Source organism: Apodemus sylvaticus, chromosome 8 (genome assembly GCF_947179515.1).
Source record: "Apodemus sylvaticus chromosome 8, mApoSyl1.1, whole genome shotgun sequence".
Lineage (NCBI taxonomy): Eukaryota > Metazoa > Chordata > Mammalia > Rodentia > Muridae > Apodemus > Apodemus sylvaticus.
The window spans coordinates 89476242-89503750 of record NC_067479.1 but is presented as its reverse complement, the minus strand read 5'-3'; the positions used below and the strand labels follow the sequence as shown (position 1 = coordinate 89503750).

At 52.7% G+C, this 27509-nt stretch overlaps 1 protein-coding gene across 6 annotated transcripts in view; it reads right to left on the bottom strand.

Annotated features, from left to right (window-relative positions):
- Zmiz1 (zinc finger MIZ-type containing 1) overlaps nucleotides 1-27509 on the bottom strand; it is a 203552-nt gene that overhangs the window by 39206 nt on the left and 136837 nt on the right. Inside the window, exon 1 of one of the 6 annotated variants that reach the window (XM_052189901.1) lies at nucleotides 17813-17920. The exons of 4 other annotated variants lie outside the window; for them this stretch is intronic. The gene's annotated coding sequence lies outside the window, so the exon portion shown is untranslated. Of the gene's footprint in view, nucleotides 1-17060; nucleotides 17604-17812; nucleotides 17921-27509 lie in introns of those variants that run through there. One more of the 6 variants, XM_052189900.1, reaches the window with a different exon arrangement.

The window sequence follows — 27509 nt, the reverse complement described above, 5'->3', positions numbered from 1 at the left end:
ATGTCCCAGACAGGAAGACTCAGAATAGGACTGAACCATCTGGATTTCCCAGACAGACATTCATCATGTCCAATCCTTAGAGTCATCTGGAAGGCTGGTTACAAGTACTAGACTCCGGTCCCTGTGGGGTCTCTGAGGCGGCAGGGCAGAGCCGAGGACTCTGCATTTCCATCAGGGCTGCAGAGGTTCTTCAACCTTGCACTCTCAGAAGAAGAATCCTGGGCTGAAAACGGGAGTGGGTGGAGCCCTGGTTTTATGTCAGATTTTGGAGCCAGGCCCAGGTGAGCTACGCCATCTGCCTCACCTGCAGGTGACCTTTCTGTCTGCACAGGTGTTCTAGAGGCGTGATGGAGGAGCTACAGGTGAACTTGATTCAGGTCAGACCCTATCCCAGTGACTCTGCCTGAGTAGTCTGATTGAAGTTTCTGTATTTCGGAACCTGGGTCTGTCCCCAGCAGCTCTGGGTGCCACCATCAACAGCTGGTGGATTGGCCGAGTAGAGCTGAGGACTCTGAGTCTTGTGGCCAGAGGGCTGAGTCAGCTGTGGGATGGGGGGGGGGGTGCAGGTAAGGCAGGACTTGATGGGGGAGGGAGGGCAGGCACAAGGCAGACAGCAGCCTGGGCCATCTGCTGTGCCGACAGTCCCAGCTCCTGGTTTCTCTTCAGAGCCTCTGGAGGACGCGACCGTCATTTGTTTAGGCCTCTGCAGTGTTCAATCACCACACAGCACTCCACACACCCCTCCCTCTGCCTCTCCAGCTCCTGCTCACGCGCGCTCTCTCTCTCTGCAGGAAACAGCTTTTGCCTTCTGCCTCTGATGGAGGCCATGAAAATTAACGGAGCTTGAGGCGAAAGCACTGTGGCAGGAGGGGCTGGGGCTGGACGGCCAGCTGCCAGGCTGAGCGGACCCCAGCAGGGCACGTTTGAGGCCTGAGGGGCTGGCCTGGTCAGACAATTGGCAACCCAGCAAGGCCACAGGGTCACGGGTGGTGGTCAGCAGGCTGAAGCCAGATCCTTGGGGAGCCAGACTTCACAGTTTGGACTCTCCTGGGTTCCTGGGCTGAGGGAGACTCTGAGGATGAGAACAGTTTCTTTCTCTGAGCTTAAAAGAGCCATCTCATACAGGCATTGTGTCCTCAGAAGGCCAGCTGCACATGCTAGACAAATCAGGGCATCCCTTTCTCTTCACAGTCCCGACAGTGCTGGGAACTGGTGATCACTATGTCTAGTCCCCTGGCCCCCAGAGACATTGAGGGACTTGCCAAAGGACAACCAGCAAGAGCAAATGGAAGGGGGTTCTATCCTCTTTGAAGGATAAAAATGACTTATGTACAAAGTACACAGATACATCTCCTTATAGAGCAGACATTCACACAGGCGGGAAGAGGAAGCTGGCTTCCGACCCGCAGTTCTCCCAATTCCTGATCCATCTCCATGTCCTCTTTCTGAAGAGGTCATGCACACATACAATTAGAGTAGTGGAAATCAGTCATTCCTGTACCCCCACTCCCTACCCCCCAGTTCCTTTCATCAGGGGCCACAGATGCTGGAGGCTTTTTTTTCCCTTGCAGGGTCTGTCTATCATAGATTCACAGCAAAGCTTTTCAAGTTCACCCGGACACTCATTTCGGGGTGCTCCCTCATGAGCCTGACCCCTCCAGCCAGGGCTTCCTCCCACTCACCAGACCATGGCCTGCCAGCCTCACTGTTCCACTGAGCTCCGGTTACATGTTTCTTACAAAATCTGCTTAGCAGACTCTCCAGTCCCCACCCGGATGACAGCTTTCCAGTATGCCAAGGTTTCTCTGTGGCTTCCACCATCATACTTGCAAGTGACTGGGTGGCACATACTACTGGAGGCAGCCAGATGTGTGGCAAGGCCCTTTCTACACATTGCATGGATCCCTTTTCAAGAATGAAGATCTCAGACCCAACGCACTGTCAATTCCCAGAGCACAGGACTCGCTCTGCTATGCTCTATACACCTTGCCTCTTTCAAAGACCTAGCCTTGGGTTTCCAGTTGTAATTTCTACCTTCTACCACAGACCACAGAGTATATGGATGGTGTGAGCATGGGTGTGTGTACATACACACACACACACACACACACACACACACACACACACACTGTCCAGATGATGAGACAGGAAGACTCTATCATCTGAGGGCTACAGAAGACTTTCAGGGAAGGCTCCTCCTACACTAACAGAAAGTTGAACAGTTGTCATACAACATGGAGAAAAATGAGCACTGAAATGTCCCATTAGGAAAGTAAATAGGAAACTCAGTGTGCTGGCACATGCCTTTAGCCTCAGCACTGGGGAGGCAGAGGCAGGGGGATCTCCAGGAGTTCTAAGACAACTTGGTCTATGTGGTGAGTTCCAGGACAACTAGCAATATAAAAAAAGAAAGAAGAGGGAGGGAGGGACAGAAGGAGAATGGGAGGGAGGGAGGCAAGGAAGGAAGGAAGGAAGGAAATGAAAAGGGCAGCTGGCTGAAGTAGAGGAGCGATCATCTTGAGACAGAAGAGAGAATCCCAGGATGAAGAGCTTTACTCCCTCAGACTGTCCAATGACTCAGACTTCTGAGAAGAGTCACAAGCAGACTCCATGTCAGCACTTCTGGCCTCCTGTTCAGCCTCCATGAGAACCCAGGACAGAAAGAGGCCAGGCCCCACTTCCCTGCTCCTCACAGATAGAACCAAGCAAGAAGAAACAAACTGAAGAGCTCAGGAGTCTGGTGGGGCTTCGGGAAGTTTGACTCGACAGGGCAACAGCATTTAACGAAGCTCATGTCATCCATCATCTGGGTCCAGCCACTTAGATACCGGGCATTTGATTAAACTAATATGGGCGGCAGGGCGCTTCCTACCCTCGCCTACAAATTAGACCGTCACACACGATCCGATTACCTTGACTGCCACATTTATCTTGAGAGAGGGGCCATCCATCACTCCTCAGCAGCCGACTCTACCCGCCCCATGCTAATTCCATCAGGAGGAGAGTCAAGTTTGTCCCAGCCTGGTCAGGTGGTGCCTGTCTACTCATCCATCCATTCCACATTGGTTCAACACTCACCTCACATTACCCAGGGAGAAAATGCAGGCTTTGCCTTGGGCGAGCCCACAGAAGCATCACAGTAGGGGAAGGGTCTACATTGGTCAAAAGGTAGAGTGCATCTGGTGTACCTGCCTGTGTCCCATCTGAGACCAATCTGTCCTCAAGTGTCACACTTGAGAAACGGCTCAATAGCACAGCACAGCACTGTCATGGAATTTCCCCAACTGGGGGAATGTTCTAGATCTATGCGGTCCACGACCAAGAGGCAGGGCCACATGTGGCTGTGGAGTGCTCCCTACAAGGAGGAGCTGAGCTTAAGTCTCATTTAAGCTTAATTCACTGAATTCAAGTGTCAATGGCCACCTGGGGCCCCGGCCTCCTGTTGCCTAGCATAGATCCAGCAGCTGCTGGGGAGAGCAAGTTTCGTCCTCATCGCCCAGCGCAGAAAGAACATGACCCTGGACAGATGCTCACAAAGCCCAGATCCTGTCCTTCTGGATCTCAGGCCAGAGATGGCTATTCACCATTTGAAGAGCCTGGAACAGGCACTCCTACTTGTGGGTCATTATAATCCAACAAGGTGGGATACTTCCCTACTGAAATCCAAGCTGTAGTTCAGAGGTAAAGATGGCACAAGCCACACCACAGTGGAGGTGGAACTCTGGTCTGGGTCTCTGTGGCTTTGAGCCCTATCTTCCCACCAACTAGACCCCCGGCACTCTAGGAGGAAGCCAGCAGGACTAGAGGCTATGTGCTCTGTGCAGAGAGGCCACGCAGGCAGCTTCCCAACCCCAAAGCTAAGCTGGTGGTGGCTGCCTCCCTCCACCCCAGGCCTGCTGTAGCCCCTGAAGTTCAGGACAGAGCTGGAGAAGCCACCACAATGTTTAGTTGTACCAGGTACAGATGGGACTCCATCCTGAGGCTTAGCAAGAATTCGCGAAGGACCTGCTGCCTCTGGCTTCCTAGGCACCAGTAAGCCTAGCTCTGATACTTGGTGGGCAGATAGGGCTCAAAGCAGCTTTGCTTAACAAGGACCTGAGTGAGGGCTGTTGGGAAGTCTGGGCCCAACTCTGACCTTCAGGCTGCCCCTGGAGAAAGTCACTATTCTTTCACAATACTGGAGATGAACTAGTGTTGAGGAGCAAGTGTTTATTCACTATTGAGAACTGTCTGAGGTCATTCACAGGTCAGGCACCAGGCAAAGATCACTGTCTGCCCTCAGGCCTGGAGAGATGGCAACTAGGGACAAACTATAGAATGTCTGTCTGATGACCTCAATCCCTACAGATGGACTGTATGGCCTGGGCCAACCTGCCTCACCAGGGCACAAGTCACAAGTACGCTTGAACCCTCTTGTGAGGATCAGACAAGATGTGCCACACAGTCACTGCCAGGGTGGATTTGGCGCCACCTGACACAACCTGAGTCTACCAATCACAGGCAGATTGTGCTTGGTTCCTAGGATCTTAAATGCAGCTTGATACCTGATATCGAGACAGAGAGATAGAGGTAGAGATAGAGATAGAAATAGATAGATATATATATAGAGAGAGACAGAGAGAGGCTGAGACTTAGACCTAAAGACATCCTGCTGTCAGAGACTGCTCACAAACCACACGGGAAAGGAGCAGCCTGCAAGCCACACCCCAGGGTAGCTGCCCAAATGGAGTATGGGAGGGCCTGATAGAGTTTACTACTGGGCTAGGAGAAAGAGAAGGAAGGATGTGGTGAAGAGGCAGGTCAGAAGAGCCTAGACAGAGAAGCTGACCATGAAAAGAGGTTGGGAGAAATGGTTATAGGTGCGCAGGCTCCCAGGTCACCTCCTCCCGCAAGGCTCACCTCTTTACACTGTCCAAGTTTCAAGGAATACTTAGGCACTCACACATGAGTATAAACGAGTTTACAACAGATTGTGCTGACACAAGCAATGATCAGTAGTTGAAGAGAAAACTGTAGAAAAATAACGACGGGTAGCTCTCGCTGTATGCCCTTAATTTTCAAGAAGGCACTAGGGAGCGCCCCAGCGGAGACCCTCTGCTACCAGGACCACCAGGATTCTCACACCCCTCCCCAAAATGCCAACACTCCTTTGTTGCCACTTAAACCAATTTGGGGGTAATTCTGCTGGCAATTGTCTTCCGATTTACAACACGGCTCTGTGATTGCATCCAAGCTGATGGTTCAGGCCGTAATTGTATGGTAATCACTTCTGTTTATGATCGATGCGGAAATCACTATTGTTTTCCAGCAGGCTTGTTAAATCCAAGAAGTGCAGGGGTGGGCGAGGGAGGGTTTATGTCTGAGTCCCGGGAAGATGAAATTAAGTGGTGCAGCCCAATGTGGGGGAAGCTGGTTCAAAGACACCCTTGTCTCAGAAGCACAGGCATCAGTGGGCAGAAGGCAACAGAGGAACAAGCTGAGAGAGACACAAGGTGCCCCTGCTGAACTGTTTGAGAACCGGCCTGGAATTGAGATCCACAGAGATGTCCAGAGGGACTCCGCAGTCATACAGTACGAGATGAAGACGGGGACCCACTGGGGAGGTGCTCTTTGGCACACCCATCCTCATGCCTGCATTTATGAGCCTACGGAGAGGCAGAGGAAATGCAGATGCCAGGGAGCAGGTGGACTACCGGCTGCCCTAAGCTAAGAGCCTCAGGCCTTTCAATCCTAGGGCTACATGATTTCTTCTTGCCCTTGCCCTGAGATCGCCTACCTGCTGTCTGAGATGAGGTGGCAGATGGCACCTGGGGGTCCAGGTGGCAGAACAGTGCAGTTTTGTGAGCCGAGCTGCTGTTTTGGGGGTGGGAGGGGGGATGAGGTGAGCTGCCCACCTGGTGGGTAGAAACCTGAACCTCCCAGAGGCCACAGGGAACGGCCCTGGGCTGGATTGGGGAGGAGTGATACCTTCCAAGGCTGTGGCAGACACCTTGAGGCACAGAAGGATGGAACCAGTCAGGCTGGAGGCTCACGGCCCTGCAGGGCACGAGCAGGTACCAGCTGTCATGTACAGCTCGGGCAAACCTGGATGGTGCAGGCTGAGTTTGGCTGCAAGGCAGATGGTTGTAGAAATGCACATCCTTCCTCCCAAGCAAGAGTGGATGGGACATGGAGCCCTGGACTGAAGATGGGATAGGGGGGACCCCACTAGGTTCCAAGGGCCTCAGGGCAGCACTCCTGGCCTCTGCCACGTCTTCTCTGAGGATGCTTTCTCATCCACTGGACCCGATGGCACCAACTAACATCATTCTGTCTAGCCCCAGACCTGGTTCCAGGTATGGTCCTAGCTCAGGTTAGCTTTGGGCAACTGTCACAGGTTGTTCCCCTTGGTTCAGCAGTGAGGTCAGTAAGTTCTTAATTGGAAAGAAGTGTGCTTACACTAGCTGCCTTCCCAATGGCTGTCTAGGCTCAAGGCCATCCACCTCATTCTGTGGCTTTCCTCACAGTCCAAGTGCCAGGCTTCTGTGTTCCCTGCTGTCATAACAAAGGCAGCCGGGGCCTTGAGATCATGGGCACTGATTTGAGTTTGTGTATGCACAGTGTTGGGGTTCAAACTTGAGCATGTTGGGTATGAATGAGCGCTCTACCAGTGAGCCTCATCCCAGCTCTTAATTACTTTTTCTTAAACTTATTGCAAGCAACCATTTCAGCCCATTCTTGAGTGGAGAGGGCCACTCTTCAGCTTCTCTTGGGGTTCAGACCCTGAATTTGCCCTTGCTTAGTCCTCCACAGCCACCCTGTCTATCCTGTACCATTAGGGGCCTGGTGTGTGTGTGTGTGTGTGTGTTTCAGAGCACAGCAGGGCATGGCAGATCATGCCAGAAACCACCAGAAGTAGAATGCACTTTCTTCATCAAACTAAGATTCCATCGAATAGTCTACGATTCAACTCAAGAAAACAGGCTGCTTCTCCCAGGGATTTGTTTTTCTGAAGTATGTCAAGCAAGCCACAGTTACTTAATAATGTTCAACATAAAATCAGTTTAACAACAAGATTCTTAGCTACAATTAAAGTTTCTAAATGGAGAGACAAAACTCAAGGTGGGAAACATTGTATCTTTTGCTTTTGTTTTTGTTTTTTGTTTTTCCCATTTAGAGGTTGGGGTGCATTTGTGTGTTAAAGTAGTGTGTGCTTTGCTGTGCGCGCGTGCATGTGGCGTGCATGTCCATGTATGTGCAGGCCAGGGCATCCACATGGGCCATATTGGATTGTGTCATGAGTCTTTGGGGTCATGGTCTCATCCCCCCCTGAATTACACCGGCTCTTAACCAAGTCCAGTAGAAATTCTGTGGTCTGGATTTCCAATTCTTTGGGACACTGTCAGGGAAGAGGAGCTTGGGCTTGCAAGGGTCTCCTGATGGTGTGGGACTCAGTATGAGTATGGAGAAAGCTAGAGAGCTTTCACTTTTGCTGACAGCCCACTCCCTGGCTCCACACGCTCCATAAAAATACCTCCTTTTCTGGGGAGAGAGGGCAGCATAGACAGGGAAGTCCCTTCTGGACTCCAAAGAGTTCTAGCAACATCTATTGTGTCAGCTTTTCACGGAAGCTTTGGAGGTAGCCAGTGACCTCTGACCTTAACCTGCAAACAGGAGTTTGAGTCAGTTTTAAGATAAGGTCTCATGGATGCTGTCCCTCCTCAGTGCCTCAGTGGTAAGAGGACTCAAGGTGAGATGTCGAATTACCACAGAGAGACCCTTCCACCGTAGACCTACTCAGGTGGCCGGGGCCAGAGGGGACTTCACTTTGAGGGCTCAGAGACCAGCCTTTCCAGGATCCTGTATTTCTGGTGCTAAGCAGGAAGAGTAACTGACAAGCCCTCTCTGTTGGATGCCCAGATGCTCTGCTAGGGAAATGTCAAAGGTTTCTCTGCAAAGGTAACTGTGATGACAGGCACAGTATCTTCCTATTCCTGGAGATGGGAGAGTTAACTGTGGGTGCCAAGGAGAAGCCATAAGGTTCCCTTCCCTCAGGCTTGAGAGGATCATATGCAATCAGCTCCCCAAGAATGAGCAGGCGACCTCAGCCTTTCTTTGTGTGAAGTCACCCTAGCTTCCTAGGTTCCTGGCCCCTGTCTGGAGAACTACCTCTGGGAACAGCACCCTAAGACATGCTTTATTAGAATGGCAAGCCTGCCTTCCTGTGGGCATGGCTTAGGGTTCACTAGCACAGGGAAAGGGGTAGCACATCTAGCCCTACACCGTGGTATCCGCTGACACACCTACATGTTGTATCCTTTGTGCTAGGCACACTGGTCACATACAAGTGTGCGCACACCTACAAGAACACCACACCAGGGCCTCATCTATGATCCAACTTGGAAAAGTCCTTTACAGGCCTATATGGACACACGTAGTCCGATGGGCACACAGAAATCCATGTAACAATTGACCATCTCATCCATCTCTCCTCTAGCAAGTAGTCTCGGCAACAGGTCTACATATTCACCTCCAGATACGAGTGCTGCCCTGAACGTCATGTGCCTTCCAGTCCCACTGGGGGACTGTAAACTCCCAAGAGGGTAGAGGCCCCACCCAGAAGCTGTTCTTTGTTCATTCACACATTCAAATCCATACTTGCTTGTATTTCACCCACCCAGATGCTGAACACCCAAACTTGGAATACATAGTTGCTGCACAAATCCAAGGAGTACTGAGCAGTAGCACCAGGAGGGGTGGGGTGGGGCACAAGGTATGTATCAGAATAAGCACCACAGAAAGGGCACACAACCAAGGTGCCCAGCAGAATAACAGAGACACACCCTGGGCAGGTACAGCCAAGGGCACGGCACGCTACTGATGTTTACAAGCTTAAGGTTGTCTGAGTGGGGGACAACGCAGCTTCAGTTAACAGGACCCAGGACCAGGGAAACTAGTCTGAGCAGGCCTTTCTAGGGGATGTGTTTCAATTAGGGAAGAGTCCATGGGGCACTCTTGAAGGTGGGAGATCCTACAACCTGGGAAGAAACCCCAGAGAAACTGGTCCCAGGCGTGCACTCTGGACAAGAGGGATTTACCTAGGTCATTGAAGCCCTTTCTGGAGATGCCAACACAAAAAGCTGAGAGGAGTACCAGGCCCTGACCAGCCTGGCCCTTGGCGAGACTTGATTCTAGGTCCGATGGGTGGGCTGGAGGGACCCAGCAGTGGTGTTTCTTTCGTATCCCAAACAGTCTGCTTGCTGTTTACTGGGTCTTTGGTGGCAGCAGGACGGGGAAAGAGCCAGATCCTATCTATGCTGTGCTCGCAAGGGAGGGAAGCAGAAGGGCCCTTGGTCCTTCCCACATCCTGACGATGTCTGGGAGCCTCTTCTGCTTCCAGTTACCTCCTTAGTCACTAGAGATCTACTGGTCACGGCTATGTGTGGTCCGGTGGGTGGGACAGGGATTTTATGTAGTGAGTGCTGACTTCTGCCAGGGCATCCCTGGGACTGTCTGGGAACACTGGAGGATGGTGGTTGGTAAACACACACACACACACACACACACACACACACACACTATCCTCAACTCCCTGTAGAGAAACCACAAACCTTTTTCCTGCAAACACTGAGGGAGCCCTGAGCTCATGGTAACAGGCATGGTGGACTCCAAGGTAAGGAAGGCACCCACGTTTCTCAGGTTCAATGGAAGGTGGAAATTAGTCCATAGTAGTGCTAAGCAATAGAGGGTGTGTGGCTAGGTGGCTAGTATAGTGCCTGGGCAGGAGGCCTCCTCCTGTGGGGAATAAGAGGATGGTACACCTCTGGAGGGAAGGTTCTATACAAGTACAAAGACTTGTTACAGAGCTAGAAGAGTTAATGGTTCATCAAGACTGACCAGGTTCCCACTGAAAAATCCACCCTCTTTAGAGGTACAGGGTAACAAGAATCACCTTGGTGTAGCTCAGCTCACAGATGCTCTGCATAGGAAGCCAGGGGCTTCTAGACTTCGATGGCCCACAAATAGATCCCAGAAGGGAAAGCTCATGTGCGTGGGGGGGGGGGAATGCCAGAGGGCCTTAGGAACCCCATGTGGACTCCGCCCAGCTCAGGCCTCAGGAAGGAAATGAAAGTGGCTGCCAGCAGTTGGGTACTTCCTCCACAGCTGGGACATGAGCTGGGGCTTCCCAGCCCTAGTCAGTCACCAGTGTCAGCCCTGCGGCTCTACGCCAGGATGGTAGACCACAAGAACACCGCCACTCCACACCACACCATGTCAGACTCTCCAGCTGTGGTGGCCATTTGCAGGGAAGGATGGGCATTTCTGTAGGGCACAGCCAAGATTCTGCTCACAGCGCACAACAGAAAACTGAGGCCTAGAGATGGCTGTGGGCAAGGCGGGTCAAGAGAGAACCCCCAACTCTCAGGGTTGGGAGCAGTTACTTTTGGAACTCCAGGAGAGATGAGTCAAGCTGTCATTTACGGAGCAACTACTATATCCCAGTTCCAGAGCTAAATGTTCCACAGCCCTGTGATCTACTGCAGCCTGCTAGGCAGGCAGCACAGATGTTTTATCGATCAGGAAACAAGCTTGAATTAAGTGACTTACCCAAAGTCACCCAGGAAACTACAGATGTGGGTTTCATAATTACGTTCTAACATAGCTTGGGAATACCCTGGGTGAACCTGTTTTAAGAGGCTTACATGTGTCTAGGTGGTGGTGGTGATGGGCCAGGCAGGCAGGTTTTATATATGTGTGTGTGTGTGTGTGTGTGTGTGTGTATGTGTGTATATGTGTATATATATATGTTTTTTTTCAAGACAGGGTTCTCTGTGTGGTCCTGGAACTCACTCTGTAGACTAGGCTGGCCTCGAGCTCAGAAATCCACCTGCCTCTGCCTCCCAAGTGCTAGGATTAAAGGCGTGTGCCACCACCATCCAACTAAGCAGGTTATCGTATGAGTCTGAGGCCCTGCTGCAGATCCTAGCCCCCCACAGACCTCATAAGACACTTTCAAGAGCGCTCAGTGACTCTTAGACACCATGCTGCCCAACAGAACCTCCTGTCTTTCTGGGCTACTGCTACACCATTCGATATGGTATCCACTAGGAACTTCAAATGGTGGGACCGAGGAACTGAAACCCCCAAATTATCTCATTTTAACTCATGCATCTAAAGGGCTATGAGTGCCGGCGGCTCATATCTGAAGACAGCCTGAGCTACAGAGTAAGACTGTCTCAAAACATAATTGTCAAATTAAGACACAAAACACAACCAAATAGGCACAGGTAGCTACTGATAACTAGGAGGGATTGTGTAATAGGCCTTGAAAGGTGGGGACCCCAAGAAGGGGAAGGACTCCTTAAGTTGTCTACCACAAAAGCATCTTGACACCCTGAGCTTTGGACAAGAATCTAGGTAAATGCACATATATGCTCTGTACAGAGCATTTCTACTAACTTTTGTTTGTTTGTTTGTTTGTTTGTTTGTTTTGGACAGGGTCTCTGTAACCTAGGTTAGCATCAAATTCATGGCAATCCCCCTGCCTCTGCAAGATTTCAGGCCTCTCACTTACTCCCTAGGTGACCACTGCTGTCATCCCCAGCCTGTGTCCTGGGCTGCTCATGTAACACAATAATGAGATACCCAGTGTTGACATCCTTCATACATAACCTGTCTGCCCTTACAGTCAAGCAAGGTGACACCTGTGGGTATGTGATCACAGGCTGGCATGTCTAACCTTTTGACATCGTGACATAACACTGTCATTACAAAGCTTATACTTGAAAACTGTATAGTTGAATCACACACACACACACACACACACACACACACACACAAATTGCAAAAATATCTCTTAATGTTTTTAAGTAAGTACAATTTTGTGTTGGGCTGTATATATTCTGCTGCTATCTTCAGCTGCCTGTGCCGCATGCTGCTGCGTGCTGGGAAGCAGAGGTAGCTTCCTGGGTGGTGGCATTTGAGCTGGGCCTAGACCCAGCAGAACTGAGAGATGAAAGAGGGTTCAACTCTAGTCTGGTCTTTGTCTAGTCTAGAAGGTGTGGAGAATTACTCTGTACCCGGTGGATCTGGCCCTTTATTTACTGTGTCGATTACCAACAAACAGAAGGCCAAGTGCCTTCTGCTTAGCTTGTGGGCAGAAGCCATAGGCTTAACCTGCAGCATCGCATAGAGAAGAAAAAGGAAAGGAGAAAGGAGAAGGGGAGAGGGGGAGAGAAGGGATAAGGAAGAAATTAAAGGAGGAAGGGAAGGAGGGAGGGAGGAAAGAAAGAAGAGCAGGCTGGCTCTGGGGGCTCCTTCTTCGTTCCCTTTTGCAAGATGCCCCCCCGCCCCCATTTTTCAAAGTCCTCCTAAGGATAAGTAGAGATGAAACCAGATGTTGTAGAATGTTCTCTATATGGTGATTCCACTAATCAGAGACAAACTCTTAGAGACAGACAAGGTCCTACAAATCGTGAGGTGCCTTGGGCTCTGGCCCTGGGGACAGTGATTAAATCGGCAACAAATAGGATGTGAGAAGCCCTGGGGGTGTTCTCTTTAACCTGTCCCCATTGCCCCAGCCTTGGGGAAATGCCCCCATTGCAGTAAAACTTCCCAGACCTGCTTGGGACCCATGGAGCTACAGGGACACTATTCTCCCTCTCCTCCCGGTCTCCCGGAGAGCGCGGAGAGCAGCCTGGGGAGGTCTGGATGAGTTCCAGTGAGTTTCCAGAGCTCTGGGGGACGCAGAACACTGCTTTTGACCCCTACCATGACAACTGCAAAACTGGAGCCCTGGGAGCAGAGAGGGCTTTCACTTTGTAGGCAGAAGCAAGGGCATTCCCACCGCAGGATGCTAACCTCCCCTCTCCTGGGGCAGAGTTTCCGCCTGCAGCTTACAATACCCCTGCTTTTAGAAATTATAGTTCTAGGAGCCACTGTGGCTCCAAAGCCTTCTTCAGCTCCCCACTGCCCTAGGGAATCAAACCTGTGAGGGCTTCAGCAATGGAGCACTTGACCGCCACTGGAGGCTCCGGTCCACCGACCTCCTATCTCCGCCAGTACCACACCTCAAGTCTCACTCACCCACAGGACATTTATTATCCTCCTCACTCATTTCTGGGAAACTTCAGGCAGATCCTGCCCCAAAGTCACCATTTCCTCCTCCCTTCCACAGCTCCACCCCCACCCCAAGGTGAATTGTCAAAGGTCACATGCTCACGTTGCATGCAGTACAGATACTGTTACTGGAGGGCTGGGCCGAAGGAATTGTGTTTATCCTGGACAGTGTCAAAGTATGTGTGGAGCGCATCCCAGCTAAAATCAATCAGAGGGGCCCCACTGCAGTCAAATGCCGTCAGAGGCAGGGCTGTCCTGGACAAGGCCCACAGGCAGCACTCACCATTGCCCTACACTAGCCCTCACCTGGAGGCAGGGCTGTAGGAGAATGCACAGGATTATGCAGGTCTAAAGATGGCTCTGGAGAAGCCCAGAGTGAGCATCTAGCAGACGTCAGGGACACAGCTAGGCTGGCTACCTTGAGAGGAAAAATAACCTGGACCTCCTGAACTGCCTGTGCAGCTACTGGCAGATAAACCTGTTGGGGTCTGGAAAGAAACAGGCCTCAGCAAAACCCTGTTCCAGGATTCTCATAGTGTGGACAGGCAGGGCTTGGCTCCCGGCATCCTCTTAGAGGGGTCCATTGCCAGTGAGACTTTGAATAAAAGGCATCATGGTAGCCTGTAGGGGTCTTATTAAGAGGGCTGTAAACTGAGATTGCAAACAAAGCCCCTCTCAGTCCTCACACCCCCCTAGATGAGTCTGAAGGACTCCCTTTCAGGTATGCAGAAAGCCAGCCTTCAGCCAACCCAGGGCCTAGCCAGGCAGAGACTACACAGGGACAAAGCTGCAGGCCACGAAGGCAACCTGGCTGGAGCAGGGGATCAGGGAAGAAGGCAGCAGGGCTCAGTTCAATTGTTAGCTTCCAGCTCTCAGTGAGGGACCTGTAGAAGATCAGGTAAGGGAAAAAGGCTCCATCCCAGGCCTGCCCTGCTATGACCGTGGTCCCTTGTCCCTAGGTAATGGTTGCTGTCTGTCCTTCCCAGCCTAGAGATACTGCTCAGAAGCTCCCTGGGAAGCTGGATGTGCTTTGGGGGTGGGGGCCTTGTTTTTCCCTGAGTGTGCTCCCTTGGGAGGCGGCTGTTTGAAGGCCCTGGAGAGGTTCCCAGGCAGCTGGGGCTTCTGGGGAACACTGAAGCAAGCACAGCCCAGTGGGGATGCTGGGATACCAGGGGTAGCAGGCTCTGGTGGAGGACAGCAAGGGGGCATGGGGCATGCTGTACCATTTGCCAGGTATCCAGACCTCCCCTTTCCCCCTGGGGCTCTCTCTGCTGGTCTTTTCCTTCTCTCTCTGGGGTGGTGCCAAACAACCAGGCTACCTGCCCAGGGATGAGTCCCTTTCCTTGTGGAAAAAAGTTGGCTTCTCCTGAGGGACCAAAGCCTCATCCAGCAAGGTAAACACCTTCCAGGCCCAGAGTACCTTTCCCTCCCCTTCAGCCCCGCCAGTTCAGAACTGCCTGTTCTGAGAACCGTCCGATCAATACATGACTTCACAGAGCCTGACGCCTTGCTGGCACCATGACTGTCCTCAGGGAGGTCGCTCCCGGGACTGCTGCCCATCCATGCCCCCTGGATGACCTCTGTTGCACAGCAGAGTGCTGGCAACTAGCCCTCCGGCAAAATTTAACCCCAGTATTAATTGGGAACAGTGGCTAGTCTATGCCTGCCCCACACAGAGGCTGCCATGACTCAAACTGTTAAGAACATGGGAAGCTTAATCTAACAGGCTTACCCTGACCTAAGGTGGACTCACCTCGAGTTCTCTAAGTCCCTACCCAGCACTGTCTACTGGAACTCTCTGACACTAGAAGACAGCTGTTTTATAGTCCAAGCTGCCCAGTAGGGTAGCCACTAGCCTGTGTGGCTATTGAGCATAAGAAGCAGACTCCAGCTAGGGGATGTAGCTCGGTTGCCAACACTGCTTATCTTGTGTGTAAAACGCACTGGGTTACATACTGGTCACAAATCAAACTGGGCTTGGTGACGCATGCCTACAATCCCAACACCCGGGAGGAAAAGGAAAAGAAATAAACGGGTGTTACTTTTATTCTTAAATCAGTTCAAACTTAGAAGCAGCCATCGGTGGTTAGAAGCCACCATATTGGATGGTAGTTTTCCACTGAGCTTACCAGCCATCCCTCAATGGGGGTGACCTAGCAAGGGCCACTCAGAACGACCAAGGCAGGGCGCTGGCCAACTACGCCTAGGAACTCCTTTTAGACTTCCTAGGATCTGCAATGGCTGAGTGGTGAGTAGGCGATCACCCCGTGTGGACAGAGATCTAGAGGTGCTTTTTAATCCTGCCATAGGGCTCTGCACCTTCACGCGCTTGCTCAATGGTCACAGAGCATCCACGCATTGCCAAGCGTGGTGGTGGGCAGTGGGGTGCTTGGTGGTAAGGGACCCACGGCTCTTGTCTTTAAGAAGCTTGATCATAAATAAAGTCAAGGGTATGGCCCAGCAGGACTTATGCTGGTTTCTTCCATTCCCTACTGGGCCAGGCTAAGCACATTATTACACACACACACACACACACACACACACACGCCCCTCAGCTGATACTGGACCTTTCTTCTGGAGTGTGTGGGGCTGTGAGGGGAAGTGTTCACACCTGAGGGAGGCTGTGCAGGGGAGAGTAAGAGCAAACAGCGTTAGGAAGCAAGCCTCAAACTCTGTGCAGGCGGGTGTTTCCGGTGCAGACTCAGATTCGCACCAAAGCTTTGCCGTTTGGTGGTTTCTCACTAAGGAAGTTTGGGGTAAAAATAACCCTGAAGGGACTCAATTCCAGCTACTTACAGGGTAGTCACTGCCTGGTTAAGATATATTAAAAAAAGGAGGAATAGACTTACTATAAGCCATATAGACCTTAAATCTCAATATTCTGTGCAGTGGGAGATGAGCTTTGGATCCAGAGACCCCTGAAATGGAAGAATCTCTCGCCACACTATCCAGGTTTCCTGGTGACATGGCCTTGTGCACTCCTTGCCCTGATTCTAGCCCACACTTAAGGATGAGCTGTTGAGAACATTGGTACCAATATTTTGGCAGCTGCTTCACAAAACCTCTCTCTTAGAAAACCACCTGCTATGTCCAGGCCCATTGGCAGTTAAGCCTGATGGTCAAGGGCAGGGCACCTTGGCCCCACTGCAAGACCTGATGCTTTCCTGACGCCCATCTAAGGAATACTATCGGCCCTCCTTGTCTTACTGCAGCTGGCTTCCTGGTGAACCAGAAACTGGGACTTATCTATGTACTGGGTACCAACACTAAAGCCATATGATGGGGACCTCTGGCAACTGCTTCTTAGTCTCTGCAGTGTTCTGAGAAACCTCTATGCAAGGTCTTGTAGAGGATCCTCACAGTCTAATACAGCCTAATGCCAGTCACCCCCACCCCCTACAGACATGTCCCTCCTGTGTTGATCATGCAGCAGCCGCTTTTCCAGCAAACACTTGTCAGAACTCTGCTGTATACCCATCACCTCTGAGAAGGGAGCCCAGGAGTCACACAAACCTCCAGGTTTCTCCAGCATCAAGGATTCATTCTCACAAAGGAGTAGCTTTAAGTTAAAGCCCTTAGCCACTGCTTCTAACCAAAGGCGTCTGGGCTAGTTCTGATTTTTTTGTATCAGGAATGGAGTCTTGTAAAATGTCTGCTGGGGAACCAACACTTCACCTTTAGGAAAGAGGCGTGGGAATCATTCTGTCTGGTCTCTCACCCATCCTCACACCCAGAGGAGGAACCAAGGTCTCCTCTGTGGGTGAACAAAATGGGCCTGGTGCACGCTGAAGCCACTCTTACAGCCAAGCCTCAGGCTGACACCATGCAGCACACGGAGCTACCCACAATGCACCGGCTCTCCTCTGTCACACACATGCACACACACTCACCCCTGCACCCCGGAGGGAGCCCGGGCCCGGCCCGCGGGCGCCCCGCGCCGACCCCTTCAGCCCCACACTCACCTAGAAGTTGTACAGTCCGTGGTCCCGCCCTGGTGCCCCCGGAGGCTAGAGCCCGGCCCTCGGCGACCGCAGCGGGCGACTCCGGGCAGGGATCAGCCGGCGCCGAACAAAGGCTGAGAGCAGGCAGCGGGCGCCGCCTGCATCCCTGCTTTGCGCCGGGGCGGCGGCAGCGGCGGCGGCGCGGGGGCCCCGGGCGGCTCCGGCGCCCGCTCGCTGCGCGCTGCCCGCTCCGAGGGCGCTCCGGCTCCCGCGCTCCCGCTCGCTGCCGTCCGCCACCGCCGCCGCTGTCCGGCTACCGCACCGCACACATCAATTATTCATCGCCCGTCTCCAGCTTTCCCGGGCGAAGCCAATCACAGGCGGAGGCTCTGCTAATGGGGCCGCCGCCGCCGAGGAGGCAGCCAGCCGCGCGCCCGGGCGCAAGCGACAGCCCCTTCGGGGACGGGGATGGGGACCGGGGGCGCGCGGGGGGCGGGGGCGCACTGGGCGCGCAGGAGAAACTTCCCACGGCCCGCTGCGCAGCGCCGCGCTCCCAGACCCCGCGGGCGTGACCACCCAGTCTGCGTGTCGCCGCGTGGGGCCAGGGGGCTCGGGGGAAGCCGGGCGCGCCGCGACGGGGGGAGGGGAGGGAGGAGGAGCGCGGGAGGACGATGAAAGGCGAACGGCCGTGTCTCGGCGTCTCGGGGGAGCCCTCCCCGCCCCGCGAGCCTGGCGCCCGCACCCCCGCCCCGCAACCCGCAGCCCACACTCACTCGCGTGCGCAGCCCGCCGGCCCAGCCACTTCACTGCGAGGGACTAGTGGCTGGGGATCGGAGGCAGCTCACATTTCAAACTTGCACGCAGGGGTGGTGCTGGTGCACGCCGCCGGAGCGAACACTCGACCCGACGAGTGTAGCTTCAGCCTCCGGGCGGGGGCGGCGACCAGGCCCCTCTCCCCCCCCCCCCCCCCGCCTCCGCAATTAATTGGAAGCAACACTTGTGAGAGTGGGGCTCCTGGAGCGCTGTCGCCCGAGGGGGCCTCGGGGAAGGCTCTGGCGGTGGTTGACTAGGTGCCTTCTGCCCCCCCACCGCCAGTGAATCTTCCCAAGTGGTCATGCTAATCAGGGTCCGCAGAGGGGCCTGGGTGGCCTCCGCGGGGGTGGAGGGAGAGGGGCGGGGCAGGCTGGGGACATCCAGTTGCAACCTGGGTTTAAAGGGCTTTCTGAATGGGTTAGTGGGGACGAAGATCAGCAGCTTGGCATCTTACTCCCCCCTCCCCCGGTTTAGGGGGTCCCTGTAGCCCCTGGGATTCTCCGAACGCCGGGCCCAGGGTAGGTGAACTGGCGCACGTACGCTCTGCCTCCCAGACTTCGGGGAGTTCCTGTGCCCCGCAGCCGGCGGCGGGAGGGGAAGCCGGAGGCGGCTGTTGTGCACAGCCCCGCCCCTGCTCCCGGTGCTGCCTTCTTCCTGACACTGCATCCTGTGGTGGCCATGGCCTCTTCCTTCCAGCCAGTAGTTGCAGAGGCTCCAGGCTTTCGACCTGTGCTTGCCCCGCCCACTTCTCTGCCCCTTAGGCACCCCTGGAAACCCATTAGCTGTCCAGCCCAAAGAGGTCGTCGGCTCTCCTCCCTCCTTTGAGGGTTCTACCCACCTAGATCACACACTAGGGAGAAACTGTTTTATAGCATTCCACCCCAAACCCGCCCACTCGCCAGTGAAAGTTGTTTGAATGAGCTCCGAACTGCCTCAATTAGTAAAGAAGGAAAGGCCGGTCACTCACCCTCTAGAAAGACAGCCAAGAGCGGCTTTAAATTCTCTGCATTTGCACAGTGATCTCTCAGCTTGGGGGAACTGACCCCCTTTGCCTTTGAGGGTCCTCCTTACAGTATACACCCCTCCAGTATGAGCTCCTGACTTGCCCCTCAGCGTTTCTGCTTGACTAGCTGCGGGCTGCAGAAGAAGTTAGACAAATCACTTATCTAGATACTGGGCTCTTGCTCCTTGTTTGACAGAAGTCGTTAGCAGGCTCTAATCCCACCCACTGCCACTTGAAATATCACTTTTGGGATGGCATTTGGAAATGCAGTTGTCATGGGCTTTCCCTCCCAGGAGCTGGCTAAATGGATTAATTCCTACTTCATAACTGGCTTCCTTTTTGCACAAGAACCAGCTTCTGCAAGTGAAATTAATTGGCCTCTCCTTCCGGGAGCAACCCTGGGGCCGTGCTGGGGGGCGGGGGGCGGACTGACTGCATTCTGCCGCGCACACATTTCAGGTGGGGTTCACTCTTGTCTCCTGCATGATAAAGGCGTCTTTGAGGACATTCATTTACTCACTGGGATATTCACTGAGACCCTGCCCCTCCAAATATCCCCACAGAGTTTTGGGGCTCCAAGAAATTAGATGAAGGCTCTCCTGTCTTTCCCACGGCTCAGCATAGCCAGGTAACAGGGCAGGGCACTCTGGCCCACATTTCAGAAGCACACACATCCCTAAGACCTACTCTCTGGTATCAGACTAACTTAACAGTATCAGGGCTCAAGTCTCCAATTAACCAGAATCCAAGCACTAAATCCCCCAAATAACCAGACTCCCCCCCCTCCCCCGACACACACACATCTTCCTAAAGTTTTGTACAAAGACAGTTTACAATTCTCATCTGATTCTTAGCGCTTTTTCAGCAGCCAAGGGCTTACACACACAGTAGCAGAAAGAGCTAACTTTACAAAGATAATCCTGGGGCAGGAGGGATGGCTCAGATGTTAAAAGAGGTTTATTGCTCTTGCAGAGGACCAGAATTCTGTCCTCAGCACCCGCATGGCAGCTCACAATCATCTGAAACTCTGGTTTTAGGGAAATCCAACACCCTCTTTTAGTCTGAGGGCACCAGACACACAAGTGGAACATGGTCACACAATCGGGCAAACATATTCATACATGATATATACATATATCAATAAAATATGCATATTTAAAGAAAGATCATTCCTGCAGATTGAGTGAAAATTCAGGCTGGAGCTGAGCAAAGTTTACACCTGTGGGGCAGGGACTTGGTGGTGATAATCCTTTAGAAATTATAAAAAGACAGCTTCCATTGTTTTGCCTTCTAGTCCCCCTGCCTCTTAGTTCTCCTAGGGACCCACTTCAGAAGCGCAGGAGTGAGACCCAGAGGATAGAATTAATATGCAAGATTCAGGGTTTACCAAGGTAACCCAAAAAGTAAATACACTTCACTAGCATATTTACATACTTAAGAAAACAAATTGTTTTCAAGCACCCATTCATCAGTCCAAACTGGCCCCTTTCACTTGCTAATTTCTAGGCTCTCTTCTCTGGAGTCAAATCCCTCAAGGCCCTCTTGGTTAGCAGCCTCTTTTCAGTATAGCTGCTTGGAGTTTACAGAAATGCGGGCTCTCAGCACAACATCTTCTTTAGAAGGGCTTTCCCTGACTCGCTCCAAGTTCCACATCTCTAACTTCCAAAGACTAACTCAAATGCCCGGGGCCCAAAGCCGCAGCTCCAACCCCACCCCACCCCGCCGCTATTGCCTTGATAAGGATCTACAAAAAAGAGGCCGCAGACAAAGGCATCCTGCCACTCTGCTCACTGACGCTCAGCAGCTCTCCGAGTGACCTCGGCAAGCCCCCACACCCGCCTCCCCCCACCCCTCCCCCAGGGGGGGATGACTTGGGAGGAAGAAGAAAGGAAGAAGAAAGAAAGAGCGAGCTGTAGCCCCATGCTGCGGCTCCTTGATGAATGTCCACCAGGCTCCGGAGACCTGAAGAAGGATCAATAGCGGGTGGCTTTTCTCGCGGGGTCTGAACTCCTGTCGTGGGCCTTGGTGAAGAGGAGCCGCCAATAAATACAGTGCTGTGGCAGGGCTGGCTGGCTCCGGAGTGGGGGGATGTTTTATCCTCTGGCGCGCCTGTCAGTGGGGAGCCCGCCCTCTGCAGGACCCGCAAGAGAGGAGGGGTGGGAAGGGAACTAATGTAGCCAGGACACCACAGTCCCAAGCTTGGGTCAAAGGATGGGCTTCCTCCAGCTCCATCGATGAGCTAGAATCAGTTCCAATAAGACAAGGGACCAAGACATCCTCCTGGAATGCATGGACCAGGGTCAAAAGTGGGTCACTTCCCACTTACAGACTTTTTTTTTTGGTAGTGGAGGCCTAGGGGCTTCAAAGGCCATTAGGAAGTTAGGAAGGAAGGAAGGAAGGAAGGAAGGAAGGAAGGAAGGAAGGAAGGAAGGAAGGAAGGAAGGAAGGAAAGAAGGGAGGAAGGAAGGAAGGAAAGAAGGGAGGGAGGGAGGGAGGGAGGGAGGGAGGGAGGGAGGGAGGGAGGAAGGAAGGAAGGAAGGAAGGAAGGAAGGAAGGAAGGAAGGAAGGAAGGAAGGAAGGAAGGAAGGCAGGCAAGCTAAGCGGGCAGGCAGGCCTGTCATGCACAAGCCCAACTCCCAAGACCAGGAGAGGGAGAACAACCAGCCTTGATGTGGCTCAGATTCTGGGAATTGAGTTCTGAGTCCCAGAGAAGGAGCAGACTTCTAACTCAGGCAGTTTGCTGACTCAGTGGGATTGATCAAGAATTCTGATGACCTGGAGAGATGTCACTTCTGTGTACTCAGGCACTAAGTGGGAAGCTAGGGTGAACAGGGAGATCCCAAGTGGGTGTGGACCTGGCCCTTGAGAAGCATGGAGAAGAACAAGGGAGTCAGAAAGGAATGTTGTTCTGGAGCACCCATAAAGAGAGAGGTCACAGGGCACCAGGCACACAGACAGCTAAGGATCAAATGGCAGCATTGAGTCACCTCCTGGGCTCTGCCTGCGGGAAACACCAATCCTGGGGCTTCTGTCTCCTTCTGCATGGTCAGGACACAAAGGACACATCCTTGTAGGATACTGTTCCCTCTGCCATTCTCCTTCCTTAGCCCTGATGAGTCCCTTCTTACTCTTGAAGAGGGAAGGAACAGGTAAGATTTGGCTTGTGCCCAGTACGGGAGCCTAGAAGGGTGCCTATACCGGGGGCACACTGTAGGGCCACCAGGCTGAGCTCCCCCTCTATTCCTATTAACACCTGGCCACTGGATGCTCGCTGGCTGCTGTGTAGGTTTCTGCACATCCTGAGCACTAACTTACAGCATCCTTACTGTCCTCTTGGGTCAGGGGTTGTTATCTGCTGCATGGAAGGTAAAACGGGGATAGACTGGGCAAAAGTTTGCAAACTATCTAAGCTACTTCTCAGCCTTGATACATCCTCAACATGCTGCACATTATACTGTCTGGCATAGGATGCCTGATGGTGCTCACCTGGACCACACAGCCAGCATAGTGTGTAGAACCTTTATATTGCTCCTGGAGCATCTCTTTTTAAACTACAACTTGCTATTTGGCCTACTTGCTGCTGACAGGGGCGGCTTGACCTGAGATGACACAGGAAGGAGACCTCATTACCTCCCTCCTCCCATCATAGTATCCCCTTCCCCTTCCTGGAATCATCCCTCCCCCCCACCCCCCAGCATGGCTCCTCGTCCCAGACCCAGGCAGCCTTCTCAGAACCCTGCATTTGGCTTCTGCCCAAATCCTATAATCATTTCATTTTGAAAACAACACCAGCCCCTGTCCCTCACCTCCACTCAGCATGTCCGAGAAACCCTACAATTTCCAGGTTATTGGAGATCCAGGAAAGCTTTCTGCAGGGCTGGCAGTGGTGGGGGAGTGAGGTGGGGATTTAGGAGCTGGCTCAGAATGGCCCCATTAGTCATAGGGAACTAACTGCTTGCCCTCTACCTGCTCTGTTGGCAAAAGGGCCAGACTCTGGCTCTGTACTTGTGAGGACCCCTCAATAGGATTGCTGCTGATGGAGTGTCTGGCCTACAAGGGTGGGAGCTGCCCCCAGGGCTGAAGGGGAGGCAAGAAGAGAGTTGGCTGTGTTCCTGGACTCTCTGAGGCACGCAGGAGCAGAGGTTTAAGAGCCGAGCACTGGCCATGCTAGCTGGGCTTTTACTGGACACCCTCTTCAAATGGGTCAGACCACCCAACAGCAGGTCTTAGTGAAAACCCAAGAAGATAGCTGAGCTAGGTTGAGAAATCATGGTATTGGGGTGAATTGTAGGCTTCCCCAAATGCTGAAGTCCTCAGGACCAGTGAAGGAAACCCAATTTAAAAACAGTTTTTGCTGAAGATCAAGTTAAGATGAGGTCATGAGTGTGGGCCCTGGGCCAGCATGGCTGGTGTCCTTGAGAACATTTGGGACATTTGGATACAACAAGCAGACATGCGCACCTCTTTAAGGAGGAGTGGGAAGGACCGTGGAGACTTTAGACTGCAGTGGTTTCACAGCAGCTAAGGCATTTCAAGGAGCTTGGAGAGGCCCTCCTTCCCTGGCACCTCTATAGGGGCTTGACAGGACCCACACTTTGGTGGTCTTGGGTCTTCCGGCCCCCCACAAACGTGAGACAGTTAATGCACACCATTATGGTACATGCTTTGGTGCCTTTATTAATGGCTGCCCAGAAAACTAACATGAGGTGATCCCTTTGGAATCCAAGTCACAGCCCAATATGACTCCAGAGGTTCTAGCTGACTCAGTTCTGATTCTGGCTCATAATGCGGTCTCAGCCTCTGTGGCCAGTTACTGCTCTAAATCTATTTCCTCCTACTGGTGCCTTTGTTGATCCTTCTGCAGCCTCTAGATGCCCTCCTGCTTCAGACTCCAGAGTTTCCATCCTGATTGACTTGGCTACCTCTTACAGGTTCTCCCTTCACTGGGAGACCTTCCTCAGCCACACCGTCCCAAGCTACAATCCTTCCCGCCTCACTCTGTGCTTCTTCTCTGTCTTAGCTTTGCCACTCTGATGTTTCAAGCATTCCTTTTGTTTAATTCTGTCTCTCTGGCTAAAGACAAGGTCTTTGTCAATAGGGACAATGTCTTTGTCATTGTCTGGTGCAGGTTGTTTGGACAGTATCTAAAATATGCCCTTACAAGATGCTTAATAAATAAATTTTTGTAGAAAGGAGACCAAGAATTAATGAAGAAACAAGGAAATGAAGGTGTGTACACTGACTAATAACAGGCTCCAGAAATCTGTATGTCCTGGCTACCTGTGCCTGCCTATCCAGGGACTAGGTTGCCAGCCTGCTGTCTGGCAGAACACAAGCTATTTCCCAGGAAGTCTATTTGAACAGGAAGCTCAGATTGGCCAACAAAGGGGCCAGGAAGTAGTGGGTGCAGGCCACGTGAGTCAGGCCTCTAATGAATCTTTTCCCATTGCTAGAGTTGCCTTTGAAGGAGGGGTACAGAGGCAGCTGAGACAGTTATGCCACAGCAGCCCTGGCGGGGGTGGGGTGGGGGTGGGGGTGGGGGTATTTCTTCTCCCGGGATACAGCTCTGATGAAGGTTTCCAGATGGCTCCAGGCCTGGACCCACATAAGTTCCTTGGAGCTGGAAATGCAATTTCCTTTCCTGCCAGAGCAGTCTGTCTGTCTGCTGTCTGTCTGCTTGTGTTACTGTACACTTCCCAGTCTGTGCGAGGCAGCCTGGGGGATAGCACCTACTTTGCACAGGACAAAAGTGAGGTTCGGATAGGGAAAGGACTGGATGTTAAAATGCACACTGGCCAGGCCAGGGATCAGGCAGGGCTGTAACCTAGGTCACCTAGCAACTCATAGCAGAAACTCAGAGAGGTTTAGGGGCTGCTTTCCATCACACAGCAAATTAGCAGAAGTTCTGCAGCCTTGAGCCATCTTTCCGAGCCCTGTGCTTTTTGCAAGACGTCATGAAGAGGGTGGAGGACTTCCCGGGCACGGTGGTGACTGACTTGCCTCCCCACCCCCCACCCCCACCCCCGTGTGTTAAGTTGAGGGTGGCAGTGGCGATGGCGACAGGGTGGAGTAGGAGTGGGGACAATAAGGAGTCCTGTCCTTTAGGCTTAGTTTCTAAAGGCTTTACTGCTTGGGGTGCCAAAGAAAGAGAGAGTGGCGGTGAGCTGAGTAGGGGAACATGCTGTGACTCCTCAGTGTTCTGGGCAGAAGTTTCAGAGCTCTGCAGGTCCCTGAGCTCTTTCAGGAGTCTGTTAGCTCGTGCTATCCTTCCTCCTTCTCCCTGTGTGGGGCGAGAAGGGGCTCTCCTGGCTGCCTGCTTCTTACCAGGCCCATTTCCCACAGCAGCTCAGGTGAGACAGCAAGCAGCTTCTTCCTCTCCCCAGTGTGGTCCCAGATGTCCCCCACCTCCAGGGGTTCTGGACGTGAGCAGACAGGCCACGCAGGAATGTCTGTCTGGGCAAAATCTGAAGGTGGCCGCCAGGGCAGGGCAAGGAGTAGGAGGCTTGATGTTGAAATGAGGCTTCTTGGAGCTGAGCTCAGCCGAGTAGCAGATGTCTGACGTGGGCCTGCTGGGGGACCAAGGGCAGGTCATCATCCCTTTCTGGGCCCTGGTTGCCTTCCACCACTAGGGAAGTCAGCAGTGTGGATTCTGTACCTTTCTTTGTGATGAAGGGCACTGGCTTCCCTTAAGTCTGGCTGGGTAAGCCCCATTGGGGTGACCGTGCTCATCTCCAGGAAGGTGGCACCGGGTCAGACAAGAGACCCCCCAATACACATCGTGCTGCCAAGTCCAAGAAGCTGCCTCTAAAGCAGCAGCCACGCCATACTTCTTTGCCTTTTCCTTTCCTGGAGTTTATTAAGGAGGCCTCATTCTCTTAAACTAGGGACTCCGTAAAGGCAGGAGTTCTACCTGTCTTGTTCACTGCTGCATCCCTGATGATTTTGTGCCTGGACCAAGACAGGTACTGGGCAAATGCTTATCGAATAACTAACGAAGAGCTACCAACTTACTGCTTTACTGGTAGGATTTCAGCTCTACCTTTTACTGTCTATATTCTATGATTGTCCTATAAATGACATGTATTATTTTTAGGATTAAAAATGAATAACCAACTTCCATTTTAAACTTGGTAGAATCTAAAGACTCCCCCCTCCCCCCCTTTTCTGAAAAGTGCTATAGACCATATTCATAACCCAGAACTTGGGTATCAAGCATGAAACCATTTCTCAACACCAGCTGAGTTTCAGAAGCCTGGCATATTGGTGGCCCGGGGTGAGGTATCGCCAGTTGAAATGCTGGAGAGCTACCCTCTATCTCTCTCAGCATGCTTGGCTTCTACCCCAGTATAGTCTTGCTCCTGTCTCTAAACTGTGTTTTCTGCCTCTGGACCTAGCTTGGTCCTCCCAGCTAAGGCTTCTAAACGGCAAAGCTGACCGTGTCACTTGTCTCAACGTCAGCCTTGCTCTCTTCAGCAGCCAGGACCAAGTTCCAAGGTCTAGCATCTTAGACTGGCATTCGTGGCCTCAAGTGATGGTGTCCTTGGCTTGGATAACTTTTGTCTGGCTTGCTGTGGTGCCTGTGTGTACAGACCCGAGTTTGCCTACTTTATTAATCTTACTGATCTCCCCACATGCCAGTTAATGTGCTGGGCGGCAGCTGGCTGCCAACATGGAGTTGGGAAGAAACCTGTTGGCCGTGCCGGCGTGGCAGAGTTATGGAGACTCTCAGACCTTTGTCCACCAAGCTCTGGGATGTTCCAGGGGTCGAGGAACAATGAGTGCCTGTCTGTAGCCCAGGCTGTCAAAGAGGCTTCATCTCTCTCTGGTCCACTGTGGTCTGAGGATGCTATTGTCTGGGGGCTGTGTCCCTCTAGAAATCTGCTATCTATTATGAGACTATGAAGGGGTGGGGCCTGTGGGAGGTTAGGTCATGAGGCTACACCCTCAGGAAGGAGATGATTTCCCCAATGAAGTGGACTGAGGGAGCCCTGTCATTCCTTCTGTCAGGAAAGGAGCAGGAAGAGCTGCCAACAGACACCAAGAGCCCCCACCAGGCCCACAGCTGCTGGTGTTTTCATCTCCGACGTGGCCAGCCTCTGTGCTGTGAGCTGTAGAGTTCTGCTGTCTAGAATGCACTCAGGTCGAGGTGTTTTGTGGGAGCAGGTTGCACACTTCCTGCTGTCTGCTTCGGTTTACTCAGTGGGCATGTGTGGTGCGGCAGCCCTGGGATCCAAGCCACTGCTGCTGAATTCTTCAGAGCGCAGAGAGCCCACACCCACCTTGGGTTCCAGACAGACCTGGGAGTGTGGTATGTAATTGAATTTGGCCTAATTAACTCATGGAGCCAAGGAACAACCATTACTGACAGAGCCCTGGGTGTCAGGGGTGGTTGGAAACAGGAGCCAAGAGAGAGCACCAGGTCCTCCAGACACCCACATCCTCAGGACCCTTAACTCTTCAGATGCTGGGAGCTGCAGAGGTAGGTGGCACTGATCCTGTCATACTAAAGGAGAAGCCGAGGCTTTGAGTGACACAGTAAAGAGACTGGAACCCTTATTCTTTGTGGCCAGGGCCTCTCACCCAGGCGCTCCCCTCTGCCTGGGGTGTTGTCCTCACCCTCTTCTCAGAGGAGTTTTGCTTTTTGAGGGCATCCA